The following is a 16,214-nucleotide window of genomic DNA, read 5'->3' on the forward strand; positions in this document are numbered from 1 at the left end:
TATATGTGTGTGTGTGTGTGTGTTTGTGCGTGCTTGCGTGCCTGCATGCGTGTGTGTGTGTGTGTCTGTGTCCTAAATAATATTTATATAGGATGGTTTATAATAAAACTTGTTCAGAAGATCTTGGTTTGACTGCTGGAGGGATGTGGTACCTACATAGAATCAAGCTCATTATTTGAGTACTCTTAAATATTCCTAATATTAAAGTTATATTTCGTATAAGCTTCGCCCTTTAAGGCCTTCGCTTTAGTGGGTTTATCCCTTATGTGTAGCATAAGCACTGAAAAAAATTAGTCCACGCCCACCTGCTGTGTGGGCCCCACCCGGTCCGTATAAATTACGTTAAGAGCGGGAAACCGGCTCCCATTTTTTCTTCAGCGAGCTAAAATAGCACTGTCAGAAGAACAAAGAAGGAAAATTGTGTAGATGACCAACCTTTGTTAAGGATGCTTGGCCCGGCAGTCGACCTCCGGTCGTCCGGTGAGTTCTCCTCCCTGAGGAGAAGATGACGAGCAGTCTTATTTCAAGGTAAGCGCCGAGGAATATTTCCCAGTGAAAGGTCACTACACGCTGGACAACGCCATCTTGTATTTTTCCTCTTATCGCCGACCCTCGGAGCAAATCGGATGGTTCCTCCGGGACAGGCGTGCTCAGTTGCAGCCCCCGCTGCTCATTCCCTCCTGGGGAGCGTAGTGTCCGTGGAGGGGGGCTGAGTGAATGCTCACCCCATCCCACCTCGTTTCGCATCGGCGATCACACCGCTCCCGGCCGACGGCGCCCTCAGGGGTTGCCCGGCGTAACCCAGGAGGAGGCTGACATGAAAGGACCCTTTTTTACGTCCTACGCCTTTCTCGCCAGTTCGGATGATCCGGCGGGAAGGTTGTTTACTGGGCTCCATTCCGGCTCACCGTCTTGATCCATCTGGCCTCGGTTTCCCAACAGGACGTCCTACGGGCGAGGCCACAGACGGGTTCTTTCCTGGTAGATTGGGGGAGCCAGTCTCCACAGTCCGCACCCATCTCCAGAGCAGGGGTTCACTGAGCAGCAAGTCCCTCCGTGCCCTCTGGAGCCGAGCCTGATGGAGGCTTCATTGGAGTAAGATGTTCGAGATGGACCAGCGTCTCGTTCCTCCGGTTAGCATAACCGAGACGGTGACACCGCTCTCCAACTGAGCTCACCAGCATGTGTTCCACACGGCAGCAGCGAACAACACGTTACGCTGTTGGCGTACACGTTCAGAGGCGAGAAGAGACGGTGGCCCTCTGTCCTTCGGCTCACTCCGCTCTCGTAGCGGCTGCTTGCTAACGACGCTGCCAGCCCCTGCAGTACGCTCAGTCTACAGGTCAGCTGACGTCATCCTCAACCGGTGCGCCTCTTTTGCTGTCTGCTGCCCCGCATCGCAGCCTGAGAACTAGGTCCCAGAAGTTCTCCTGGCCCGTCACTCCACCTTCCTCTCAGGAGAGATGCAGGAGTCCATTGGTGATCCTCTTTTCATCAGCTAGAGATCATTTCAAGATGCTCCACACATGTTACACGGCTGCTCAACGCCTCCCAAGCTCTGCTACGCCAGCCCCTCCCGTCAGACGTCCCCGGCAGCCGGAAGTTCTTTTTTTTTTCCCGGACTTCGTCAACAGGGGGCCCTCCAGGACAACAAACAGAGCTCAACGGAAGGTAACTAGGTGTCCGGTCGCTGGAGGTGTGTTGATGACACTGCGAAATAACATCATTTTATGATGAAGTGTCTCTTAGCCAGGCTGTCAGCATGTTTTTTCTGACAAGCGGCTCCATCACACACACACTCATCACGAATGAGCCTTTCTTAAGGTTGTTTTCATTCACTGTCAGCGGTGCCGATGCACGCCCCCGTGGCATGAAAGTGCGCACGCAGCTCTCAGCGCCCGCCGTTCACGTCAACGTTCATGTGAGACCACGGTACAAGCTCAGCAACGTATCTTGCTCCCGGCAGAAGCGACACACGTTTTGTCATTGCAGCGGTGTCAACGCGCGCTCCTGCGGCGTTAGCAGTTTCACAAGCCTCACAGCGGCTCTGCTCCTTTATCCTCGAAGAAGGTTTTCTGAATTAATACTGTAGCGCATGGGATCATTCTGAAGTTCACGTGACTTGCAGCCAAGAATGAACGTTTTTTTCTGCAGACCGAGCCAGGGGTAGCCTTGCTTCACCGATGCCGCGCGCTGCTTCCTGACTGCTCCAGTGCCAATGCGCGCTCCCGCGGCGTCAGCAGCCCCACAAGCCTTCACAGCGGCTCAGCTCATACATCTTCGAAGAAGGGGTTTTGTCTGAATTAATATTGCAGCTCGTGGAATCACTCAAAAGCTCACGTGACCCGCAGCAAACAATGAACGTTTTTCTGTAGACCGAGCCAGTGGTAACCCCGCTCCACCGTTGGCGCGTGGTGCCTCCTTACCGCACCAGTGCAAACGCGCGCCCCCGCGGCAATCCTGGCTTAAAGCGTCGCATGAGGACGCACACTCACGACCCTTCAGGGCGCGTCGGCTCATATGTGCACCCGCTTCTGATCGTTACACCGAGCAGCTGCATACAACGTGAACACAACACATGAGCTGTTTTTCCGCAGCAACACAACGTCTTGCATCCTCAGGGACGCGAGTGGGTTTTTTCTCTCTCACTCAGCGCGCTCCAGTTCACATCAGCATGTATGTGAGTTTTCACAGCATAAATGCGTGCCCGCTTTATAGCTTATAACGGGGTGGCAATGAACGCGCGCCTCCAGATGGATGGGCAAACCGTTTTCATCCGGGATTCACGCTGCAGTTCAGCTCAAACCCCGGTGTGGAGGAACTCTGTGACGTTTTCTCTGTCATTTATGAACAGATCTCATCCCCTCTAGTAGAAGCTCAGGAAATTCTTTTTTGAAATGTAATTTCTAGAATCTCAGATGGAGAGGAAACACAAGGTCTCTCTCATCACTTCCTGGTCCCAATGAACCGGAAAGATGAGATTTATTCTAGATTGTCCATTTTCTGAGCTGTGAGAAACAACACTCCATTATGCGCTCGAGCCGCTTTAATTCTGCGTTATCTGGACACCTGCTGCTGAGCAGCTTGTACAGACAGGGGGCAGCAGTGCAACTCACGTGAATCGGTTGAGTGATATCAGCTGTTTTCCGTCAGCAGATCTATGTCACACACATTTAATAAGCTGTGGAGCCTCTGTGGCTCTCCACACAGTAGCCTTTTAAATGTTTTGGAGTGTCGCACGGGATATTTGAATGTGACTCAACACTGACCTTGAGCTGCAGAATCATCAGAGTTTGTGATTCTCAGACAGCAAGTGACTGTTTCATACTTACTAGCAGGAAATGTATGCATTTTTTTTTTCAATCCATGTGCCACATTGTGAGACAGACGCTGTGTGGGACACATCCAATCTGTTCTCCATTGGAGTGGGTACATCTCATGTATTCCACCCAGAACTAGGACTCAGACACGGTAGAATCCTGCCAGCGTCTGCGGACGTGTAGCAACACGAGAGAACGCTCAATGTCAATTATAATTAGCGTGGAGCCATAGGACGATCCACCGCTGGGTGGACGTGCCTGCTCACAGCCTGTGGTCGTAATGCCTTTCACCTTCTTCTCTCCCTCTGGTATCACGGTTTTCTGAACCAAACTCAGGAGGAGGGACTGGCAGCTCCTCTGCCCCAAGTTCGTGAACGCATCACGGTTCCCAGGCCTACGACATTTTTTATCAGGGCGCTCCTGGAACCTGCCGTGGAGGGGGGACGCTTCCCTACAGGCGGGAGGAATGATCAGGAATTAATCAGAATAGGCCAGCACCTGTGGTTTGGCCGCTGTGCAGATCTTTGAGAGGATGGATCTCTAGCAAGAAGTAGTGCGTACGATTCAGGAGTCACGTGCTGCATCCATCACAGCGCTGTTCACATCAAGTGGTCAGTTTTCCAACGCTGCTGTACAGAAAGGTGTAGAGGCCACTTCATGTCCACTGGACGACATGCTGTCTTTCTGCAGCAGCCGAAGGACAGAAATCTGGTGTCCAGCACGACTATTGTATGCTGCAACCGTGTTTTTCTTTTGTCTCAAAGTTGTCATAGACAGAACAACCTTTAATCATCCTCTGACGGAGCATTTTGTCTCAGATTGATATAGCGGCTGTGGGCCTGTTGTGACACGGGAAATGTTCAGTGTCAATTATGCGCTTCTCTGAGCCCATGAGACGAACCACCGCTGGGGGGTGGATGCGTTTGTCCACAGTCCATGGCCCAAAATGCTTCTGTACGCATTTTTTTTCCACCTCCTCTGATCTTACGGTTTTTGAACCGAGCTCAGGAGGAGGGATTGACAGCTCTCCTGGTGGCCCCGAGCGCGTGGGTGCACCATGGTTCCCAATCCTGAAATGCCTGCTGTCGGGGTGCCCATGGGAACTGCAGTAGAGGGAGGATGCTCTCCTTCCAGGCAGGAGGAGCGACCAGGAGTTACCCAAAAATAGGCCAGCACCTGTGGTCTGGCCGTTGAACGAATCCACTTAGAGAGGATGGGTTGCTCACAGGATGTAATGCGCACAATTCAGGTTTCTCGTGGTGCATCTACCACAGCGATGTACACATCAAAGCGGACAGCTTTTCAGTGCTGATGTACAGAGAAGGATGTAGAGACCTCCTCATGTTCTTTAGGTGGCATTCTGTTCTTTCTGCAGCAGCTGATGGAGAGAAATTTGCATCCAGCACGTTTAAAACGTACGCTGCAGCCATCTCTTCCTGACATGAAGGTTTCTGAGACAGAACAGGTTTTATCATCCACTGATGAAACGTTTCTAAAGGTGTACAGAGACGCAGGTCTGTCTCACACCCACTTGTTTCCAGTGGGATTTAATACTGGTCCTGCAGGTCATGATCAAAGCTTCATTTGAGTCTTTGGATCAGGTTCCACTTAAAATATTGTCTCTTTAAACAGCACTGCTGCTGGCTTTAACATCCGCTAAGAGAGTGAGTGTTTTTATCTGCCCTCTCTGTCGCTCCGTCATGTCTCAGAAATTAGGCTGACGGCAGATCAGCTGATTTTAGATCAACCCAGCTTTTATGCCTAATACATCACGAGTTCCTTTAATCAAGAGCGATATCGTTGGAGGGGTTGTCCCCCCCCCCCTTTTCACACAGATCAGAAGAAGTAACGTCTTTTTATCTTCTCTGTCCTGTGCGGGCGCTGACGTGTTACATAGCGTGCACAGCTGCAATGCGTCAACATTTGTTTGTGCATTATAGAGATGCATCTGCAGGTCGCCCGTTATCCACCCAGCGCTTGTCACACTGGCTGTGCGAGACTATTTCTGAAGCCTACAGAGCATCAGAATTAGAGTCTCCTGTCAACCTCAGAGCACACTCTATCAAGGGTATCGCTTTTTCGACTGCTTTACATAATGGTATGTCAATGCAGGATATTTTGCACTGTGGCCACGTGGTCAACACCCTGCTCATTACTCGCCTTTATTTAGGTGATGTGACGGCCTGTTCCATGACACATTCTGCCCTTAGTGTTTACAGAATGAACATTGTTGTTTCATGAAACTCCGTTTTACTCACATCCGTCTGCATGCATTACAGTGTGAGATGTTATCAATCACAAGTTGTGACTGTTATTTGATTCTATTGTCATTAATCAGTTCATGACTATTGTTACCAATCAGTTCATCTGATTAATAATCAACTCTCTTGTTATTATTAATCTGTTCATACGGTTCAGCCGTAAACCGGTTGGTTCATGGCTCTTTTCAGCGTTTTTCCCTCCCCGTTGATGTTTCCGGGGCGTTCATGCATTCAGAATGCATAGTTACACAACATGCGTCTGTGCATGGCCACATAATTACGCAATGCGTAATTATGCACATGGGAGCTGAATGATTAGACTTTTTTGGGCAAGCTTCTGCTTCATACGGTGTTTGAATGGACCCAGTGAGGCGAGGACCACATCTGCTTCGCCCTTTACCCACTAAAGCGAAGGCCTTAAAGGGCGAAGCTTATACGAAATAGAACGTTGGTTACGTACTGTAACCCCAGATTCTATGAGTATAAGCGTAGCCCTTTAAGCGTCGGGCCTTACTGGCTCCTAAATGGCTGAAGAAAAAAGCTATTTTGGGAGCCGATTTCCCGCTCTTAACGTAATTTATACGGACCGGGTGGGGCCCACACAGCAGGTGGGCGTGAACTAAATTTTTTCAGTGCTTATGCTGCGCATAACGGGATAAACCCACTAAAGCGAAGGCCTTAAAGGGCTACGCTTATACTCATAGAATCCTGGGTTACAGTACGTAACCAACGGTTCTAATATTGCACCGGTCCTTAGCACACATAGCATTTCACTATTTCAAAGTACCTTCAATTTAAATGCTTTAATGTTGACACTTGGAGCTAGTTACTTATTGCAAGACACTTATTTTTCATCAGATCAATACAAATGCAGGTGTTCAGAAATAGTATAACACCATTAGTGACATTTAGTATAGAAAAGTATTAATATTAGATTTTGTTTTCTATAAGCACATTCAAATAAATGTAGCAATATCACTGATTTATCACAGAGCCCAGTACAATAACTTGGAGGCTAGTGCTAGCATGCTAGCTCCAGAAACAAACAAACAAACTCACCAGTTCCCACTTTTAGAATACACTGTCAGCTGAAGATTTTTTTCACAAACAGAGACATCTAAAAGTTGAGCTCAGAAATGGCAACATAAGCATTAGATAAAAAGAGCTTTCAATGGCTTAAAGCTTACATGCAGCAGCTAGCCTCTTACACATAGCCTGGTTGTGAGTGTTACAATCTGTACCGTGCATTCAGCTCTGGGCGCAGGAGAGTTGTGCCCAGAATGGTCCTATCTCATGTAATGAAGAGGAGCTAACTGCGCATGTACAACTTTTAATGAGAGTCTATGGACAAAGATTTTTGTGGCCCAGGGCAGAAATACGTCACCAATCAGACAACGTTGACGACCGAAACAACTTTACTCATCATTAACTATAAAATATTTATTTTATACAACTAAAAAAGATATACTTATTTGCAAATATTTTTAATTTATTATTTAATTTTTATTTAATTTTTATGTCTTATTCAAGGTAATGTGGTGAGTGATGACTGGTGGGACGGCACCCTAGCACCCTCAATTAGCCAGCCACCACTGGTTCGGTGTTTTGCCCAGGGACACTTCATCATCTGACTACTGGTGGAATCAAACCCCCAACTCTCCTATTGATGGACGACTACTCTAACCACTCAGCCACAGCTGCCACACTGTAATAACACCACTATACTACCACCACTGCCTCCGTGTTCAACTGCCCCCCTCTTACAATGCTGTGATTGCTAGTATCACTCAGCCCTCTGTGAACAGTAAACAGCCATCAGGTGCTAATGATCCATTGTTAGGCTGATGGTCCTTCTTGAGCATGTGATCAGCTGGTTCTGGTTGTCAACAACAAACTGGTTGATCCACTCTGAGAAGGTGCTATTTAAGAGACTGAGCTGAATACAGCACCTCAGACTGAGGAAGTCTCTCGGATGAGAGACAAAACATTTCTACATCTTTTTTGTTTTTTTTGAACCTGTCCAGAGGACCTGACTTAACTTTTTTAGACCACTGTACTACATTCTCAATTAGAACATGGCTGGATTGCAGCAAATTTGACAAACTTCTCTCACTGTGATGGCAATTATGTTGCTTGTACACCCTTAGTACTCACAAAATGAAAAATCAAAAAGTGTTTTCATGCTAATGTCTGTGTCCCCAAGACAATTTGCTGCCTCCTCACTGCACTGTGTGCATCCACCTTTGCACAACTCAGACTGTGTCAAGCTGCAGCTGTTTGGTAGAACATGTTACCATGATGCTACCCTTCCATGTATCATGTCTGCAATAGGCTGTTGCTAAATCCAAGTCAAAATTACAGTTATAGCCTGGTCAGACAGTCCAGTGTGGTTAGTTATACTTCAGATTCTGATGACCAGGCATTGTTAATGTGTTGGCCCCGCCCCATGTTGGCAGCCCCATGCTGCCACAACACTCCAGGTTCCCAGTATGCTGCTACCATGGTCAACAAACCACCATAATGTTGTTACCAAAATCTTGAGTATCCTCAAATCCAATGTGGACCTACCATGCTCTGTCACTCATATTAAAACATCCAGTGTGTTCTCCATTTTCAACTGAAATTCTGACTAAAACCACACAAAGATCATCCAGGATTTTTTTTTTTTTTGTAGTAAAGTTATTTAGAATGAAGAAGGCCTAAGGCAACACTCACAACACTAAAATTCAAAGCATACCAAGTCAAAGTGCCAGAACTGCAGCATGCCTAACAAAATTAAAACATATCTTTAACAATTCTTCTACAAGCATTATGCACTGTCTGTATGTGTGGCAACAACACATGAGCAACTGTATTTGACATAAAATAGGTAGGCTAAACACAAACATAATAAAAACCCTGGATCTAGTTGATTTAAAGATTTCAGCCTAAATGAAAAATGTTATTTTATTTGCAAATATAACTAATTCACATTCCTATTTTGTCATTATTATAGCTGCTTCTCTTGTCAATCAGAGCTTGAAGGCCAGAAACTAACAATTAACACAACTGTATATCAGACAAGAGTGTGTCCTTATAAAACACACATCTGCTCTGCAACAAAACACATGCTTTAAACACTGACACAATGCATCAATCATAAACTAAACTGGAAGACAAAGAATGAACAAATTCTTCGCTCTTCTGGTTCTGTTTATTCTGTGAATGAAGAATAAAGGCCTTGTGCAATCAGCTGCACTGCTTCAAGTGCAAAAATATGGCCCCTGTTTAACAACCCAGTAAAATCCCCCATAATCATTTAAATCTTTCAGTCTTTTTTTGAGGTGTCTGTGTGTGTGTGTGTGTGTGTGTGTGTGTGTGTGTGGGGGGGGGGGGGTGCACAGGCAAAAACTCCAGGGATTCATGTGAACCCAATCAGCATTCATTACATGGATGTCTTCTGAGCAGCTCTCTCCAGTCACTTCCTATCCTTTGCAAGGCTCCAACCATGAAATATCATATCTGAACCATCATCAAAAAACCATGGGGGTGCAGGACCATGAAGACAGCAACCCAGTATTAAAAACACCTGTTCTTCAAGCATGACTTAAAATAATGAGCAGTTTGATTCACCAAAGAGGAGCACATGATTTCATGATTTGGCTCAAGTCTTACTATCTGGACATTATTTCCAATAATTATTTGCATTATTTGTCTGATATGCACCCACTGTTCTTGTTCCCATAGCATGCAAATTGTCCAAACTAGTCTTTACCGCAAATTTACCTCATGGTCTGCAAAATTAGGAGACATATTTTAAAGAGGAACAGTGGGTACAGGCCTACAGAGAGGTCTGCTTTTATGCCATGAAGTGTCCGTCAGAGCCTGAAGTGTAAAACAATGACCTGAGACGCTCTCTGGCCTTCTTGGTTGCTTCTCCTGTTAAAATGAAATCAGGCAAATGGCTCTTGAATGATTACAGGTACAGTGTGGCCACACTCATAAAATCTAGAGAAATTGAAATTCAGGCATAGGTGTTTTAACAAGGTCCTCTGACAGATACGTCGCTTCATGCCAGATTTGAATGACAGCGTGCTGATTGGAAAAAATCCCCTGGTCTGCCGGTCTCAGTCACGGCTCTGTCCCTCTGAACACAGACATGTGAAGAGTCACACATTGTTTTCTGGGGAAACTTTACTGAATATTAGTCTGGGCACTGACACCATATATTAAAAAGCCCGAAAACTGAAATTGTTTCTGAGATTTGTGGATCTCTTTTTCATAAAGTGAGTCAGTTTAAATCAGACACTTAAACCAAAAAATCATTCAGATATTGCCCTCTTGTGTTTAATTCTTCATTCTGTTTGAGATTCCTCATGTTTGCAATAAATTATCATGGACACTAGATCAGATAAGATGCTCTCTTCTGAGGTGTGACTGTGAACCTGACATGCGTATTGTAACTATAAATCATTATTTTTTCCAAAGGGCTTACGTATACCTCAGCCGTTATCCACGAGAGGAACTTCACAAAACCATTGTTGGATTGATAGCGTCATAGAGTCAGCGATTGAAAAAAAGGAGCAGACATGTCCCAGTCTGTACTGCCACTGGGTACACATATTTGAAATCAAGTTGCGCTGGTTGATCCTGATAAATCATAACATCTTTACATTGGTTTCAGTCCTGCAGTTGTGTTGGAGCTGACCAAAAGGTATTATTGTTAGGGTTGGGTAAAAAAAGGATTTAATTGATTTTAGATCAATTACATTTAAATTTAGCAATATCAATTTATAGGAACTGAGATCAATTTTTCAACAGTAATGTGTGTGACGTCAGGTTAAAGTTCAAGCGTGCGGTGCACATACACAAAATGGCCAACAAAGGTAAATGCGCTCAGCAAGTCATCTCAACTAAGATAAGACATCTGGAATCAGTTTGTATATAAAACAGGAAATGACAAAGAGCTGGATAAATCCAAAAGGTTTTCAAGATCTGCCAAGTGGATGTCAGTTATTGTAGGAATACTACAAACCTCAGAAACTACTTAACTACGTAGGTTTTCAATTCAATTCAATTCAATTCAATTCAATTAAGTTCAATTCAGTTTATTTCTAAAGTTCCAAGTCACAACCAAAGTCGTCTCAGGGACTGAACAGAAACATTCATGTATAAAATAATAATTGAACATTATTCATCTGAGGAGCAGCTTTGAGTTTAACTCCATCACTGAACTCTCATCTTGAACAAGCATGAAGGCGACAGTGGAAAGAAAAACTCCCTCATGAGGAAGAAACCTTTAGCAGAACCAGGATTAGGACAAGAGGACCATCTGCTTCGACCAGCTGGGTTTGGTAGGAATAGATACACAATGGCAGGTCAAGAATCACATGTTAAGATAGAAATAGTATCAAATGAAAACTATTCAATTTTAACAATTCATTTAAAGAAATTAGGTCAATTTGTCGTCTAGTACTCTAAGTCTATAGCAGCATAAGAAGCCGAACCTAACTATAGGATTTAGCAAACAGGAAAGTATTAAGTCCAGTTTTAAAACTGGATAATGTGTCAGCCTCACAGACAGAGAATGGAAGTTGGTTCCACAAGAGGAGCCTGAGAACTTCCTCAAGATGGCCACGCTCAGAGCAGTTGCAGCTTCACAGGCAGAAGTAAGGAGTACCTTCAGGAGGATTAATCCGCACAAGGCAACTGGCCCAGACAACATCCCTGGAAAAGTGCTGAAGGAATGTGCTGATCAGCTCTGTGAGGTGCTGGCAGACATCTTTAACACCTCACTTACCCTGGAGACAGTTCCCCCCTGCCTGAAGACTGCCACCATCATCCCAGTCCCAAAAAGCTCTACAGTGACTGGTCTGAATGACTATCGGCCAGTGGCCCTCACCCCGATAGTCGCTAAATGCTTTGAAAAACTGGTCATGACTCACATCAAAACAACCATCAACATCAACGAGGACCCTCATCAGTATGCATACCGTGAGAACCGATCAACAGAGGATGCAATCTCCTCTGTGGTCCACACTGCGCTCAACCACCTGGAGCAGAAAAACTCTTACGTCCGTATGCTCTTTGTGGACTTCACATCTGCCTTCAACACCATGATCCCCCAAACCCTGATGGACAAACTATCCACACTAGGACTAAGCCCCTCCATTTGCAACTGGGTACTAGACTTTTTAACAAACAGACCACAGTTAGTGAGGATCCACAACCTCTCCTCCTCCACCATAACCCTCAGCACTGGCTCTCCTCAGGGATGTGTGTTGAGCCCCCTCCTGTTTACTCTGCTCACGTATGATTGTGCAGCTACCCATCCAGGCTGTCACATTGTAAAGTTTGCAGATGATACAGCGGTGGTGGGATGCATCACAAACAATGATGAGTCCAGCTACAGGCAAGAGGTGGAACACCTGGAGAGCTGGTGCAGAGAGAATAACCTTCACATCAATGTGAAGAAGACAAAGGAGATGATGGTGGACTTCAGAAGGAACAAAAACACCTACACCCCCCTGAACATAAGAGGATCTGCGGTGGAAGTGGTCTCCAGCTACAAGTACTTGGGTGTGCACCTGAACAACAACCTCAGCTGGAGCAACAACACCATCAGCCTGATCAAGAAAGCTCATCAGAGACTCTACTTCCTCAGGTGGCTGAGGCGAGCTGGTCTGGGAAGCTCAGTCCTCACCTCCTTCTACAGGTGTGCAGTGGAGAGCATCCTGTGCTCCAGCATCAATGTGTGGCATGGAGGCTGCACAGCTGCAGAAAGAAAAGCTTTGCAGAGAGTGGTGAAGGCTGCACAGAAATCTGTTGGAATCAGCCTCCCCACCATCACAGACATCTACACCTCCAGATGCAGGAAGAGGGCCACCTGCATCATGAAGGACCCCACTCACCCAGCACACACACTTTTTGCCCCTGTCCCCTCAGGAAGGAGGTTAAGGAGCATTAAGTGTAGAACCACTAGACTGAGGAACAGCTTCTACCCTGAGGCTGTTAGACTCATGAATCTCTAACTAGAATAATCACTGTGAAAAACCATATCATGTTGCTGCTGATCTGTTTCATGTTGCTGCTGATCTGTTTCAATGTTGATGTGTTCATGCGTGCACATCTGCTCACAGACTCATGTTCATGTTTGTGCTGATGTTCAATGTTTTATGTTATGAGTGCTTAGTGTATATTTAGTTGATGTTTTTCTTAGTTCATATCTTAGATGTTATTACTGTTTTTCTTAGACATTTTATTGTTGGATGTAACTGGGACCCTGCGTACATAATTTCGCTCCACCACATGTACCACATGAGGTGCGAATGACAATAAAGAAATTCTGACTCTGACTCTGACTCTGAAAGATCTGCCTCCCCTTCTGTTTTTGCAAATTCTAGGAACCACAAGTAAACCTGCAGTCTGAGAGTGAAGTGCTCTGTTAGGAAAATATGGAACAATAAGATCTGTAATATAAGATGGAGCTAGGTTGTTGAGGGCTTTATAGGTTAGAAGTAGCATTTTGAATTCTATTCTGGATTTGACAGGGAGCCAGTGGAGAGAAGCTAAAACTGGAGAGATATGATCTCTCCCAGTAACTCCAGTTAAGACTCTGGCAGCAGCATTTTGGATCAACTGAAGACGTTTTAAAGAAGTATTTGGACACCCAGATAATAAACCATTGCAATAGTCCAGTCTAGACGTGACAAATGCATGGACCAGTTTTTCTGCATCATCTTTAGATCAGATGTTTCTAATGTTAGTGATATTACGCAGGTGGAAGAAGGAGGTTCTAGTAATGTTTTTAATGTGGGGGATAAAAGACGCGTCCTGATCAAAAATAACACCAAGATTTTTAACATTAGAGCTGGAGGACAGATTAATGCATCTAAGGAGGGAGAAAGACTGAAACATTCATTCCTGTCAGAGTCAGAGTTTCTTTACTTTTTTCACACCAAGAATGCATAGTCAGAGTCCCAGTTACATCCCAAAATAAAAAGTAAAAGAAAAACAGCAATAAGATCTAAGATTTGAACTAAATGGTATATGAACTGTACTTATATAGCACCTTTCTATCTTATTTCAAGACACTCAAAGTTTTTTACAACAATCTGTGCCTCATTGACCCATTCACACAGCTCTATACTAGATCTATACAAAGCTAATTGAACAAATCATTCTAATCAGTGCTTTAGATCACATTCAGACACTGATGGGACACACATAGGAGGCTATGAGGGGTTCAGCGTCTTGCCCTGAGACACCTGAGCATGTGACTGCTGGTGGATTCGAACCCCCATCTCTTGCATTGGAGGACGACTGATCTGACCACTCAGCCACAGCTGCCCCAAATTAAGAAAAACATCAATTAAAAATACACTAAGCACTAGAAGCATAAGCAGCATGAACATGAGTCTGTGTGAGCAGATGAGTACGAATGAACACAGCAACAGGAAACAGATCAGCAGCAAAATGATGTGATTTTTAACAGTGATTATTCTGGGTATAGATTAACTATGCATACCTGGATTATTGAGCATGGACTTTACCAGTTTGACAAGACTGTCAACAAGGAAGAGGGCCGGCAATTGAGGAGGGGGCATACCAAAGAGACCATCTTATCACAAGCAGAACTGGTTTGTTCCACTTTGGAGTAAGCTGTTAGGCTAAGAATCACTTTTGTTGTGTGTTTCCTTGACTGATGAAGCCTTCTGGATGGAAGGCAAAAGGTTTCAGCACAAAACAAAGAAATTGACCAGATGACCTGATGGAAAATGTTGGATTGTGTACCTGGATTATTGAACATGGGCTTTGTTATTACCCACTATGAACATTACCCACTATAAACATTACCCACTATAAACATTACCCACTATGAACATTACCCACTATAAACATTACCCACTATAAACATTACCCACTATGAACATTACCCACTATAAACATTATGCACTATGAACATTACCCACTATGAACATTACCCACTATAAACATTACCCACTATAAATATTACCCACTATGAACATTACCCACTATAAACATTACCCACTATAAACATTACCCACTATAAAATTTACCCACTATAAATATTACCCACTATGAACATTACCCACTACGAGCATTACCCACTATGAATATTACCCACTATAAACATTACCCACTATAAACATGTAGTGAACTAAGCCTCAGGTCAAATCTGGCCTTCCTGGGACAAGAACTGTATTTCATTGATTTGAGTCCAGAAACACAAGATTAAGTTCATCCAGAGACTTCCTAAGTGTCCTGCACTGATCAATTGAAAGAACACTCTCTTTTTTATTATCATTACTATTTTACAAATTTCTTGATAATCAAAGTGTGTTTAGTTCAAACCATTTTTAAATGTTGAAGTGAACTACTCATTTTAATTCAACTGTGAAACAGTATTAGTGATTTTTTAATCCTCATTCAAAGTAAGAAATCAAGTTAGAATGTGTTACGGAGTGATTCATGCATTTTCTGATTTTCTGTCTGAAATGAGCAAGTTGTGATGTCGGTCAAAGGTCGAAAACAAGTTGTTGGAACGAACTGTCATGTTTTTAAATCCTCTCAGACGTAATATAGAGAAGCTGGCACCTGTTTTCCCCCAACTCGCCCAAACATTTCTCCCGTCTGTCTCTAAAACATTTCCAGTCTGTTCCAAAACATTTTTCTGTTTTTCTGACTTCTAGTGACCTCTTACGTCACAAAAACACACCCCTGATTAGCTCTTTCAGCCAATCAGGAACTTCCCAAATGAACCAGAAATAGAACTCTTTAAATGTCGGCACTTCCTAGTTCAAGCCAGTCGTGTTGGAGCTAGTGCAGTCGAGTTCGGTTCGGAGAGCAAACCGAACACAAGAAGTGCTGGGGAGAACAGGAGTTCCAGACATGATCCGGAGTTCGTCCGAGTCTCGTGGGAATTATGCAATCTTCCACATCTGAGTGGAACTTCTGAAGGACTCCACTTATGTGAGTCCACTCGTGAGGTGAACTGTTGTTGATGAAGTACCGCCACCACTCCGGACGGTTCTCTGCCATCCTACGGAGATGCTGGACCGGTAGCGTTAACTGGAACTCCGTATCCGCTGATTCATCGTCAGAGAGGTAATGAGTCGAGTTTACTACCGAAGCGTACCGAGGAAAGCTGGGTTCGAATGGAGGGTGCCGTTCTGTTCAACACTTTCCCTCACACACCATCTCCCTCCCTCTAAACTTCATTTTCCCATCTTTAAACTCTTCTATCCTGCTAGCAAATCATTCCAGATATTTTCAGAAATATCTGTTGTGAAGCAACGGAAAACCATGGCCGTATGGTTTTCCGTTTTGTAAAGCTGATTAATTAAGCTGTTGTTGTTTTCAATTTTGCCAAATTAATGTAAATGTTTGATGTTAAACTTTGATTCTGTTAATAAATGACCACATTCATTTCATGGGTCAAAGAAAATTAACGCCTCACGTTACATTTAATTAATTTCAACACACAATATTATTCAGTCCAGAAAAATGAATGAATCCGTTTAATTTATGAATATATCACAGAATATGTTCATCTACAAACATTACCCACTATAATTATCCACTATAAACAATACCCACTATGAACATTACCCACTATAAACATTACCCACTA

The sequence above is a fragment of the Nematolebias whitei genome, chromosome 13 (genome assembly GCF_014905685.2).
Source record: "Nematolebias whitei isolate Nwh7 chromosome 13, NemWhi1, whole genome shotgun sequence".
Lineage (NCBI taxonomy): Eukaryota > Metazoa > Chordata > Actinopteri > Cyprinodontiformes > Rivulidae > Nematolebias > Nematolebias whitei.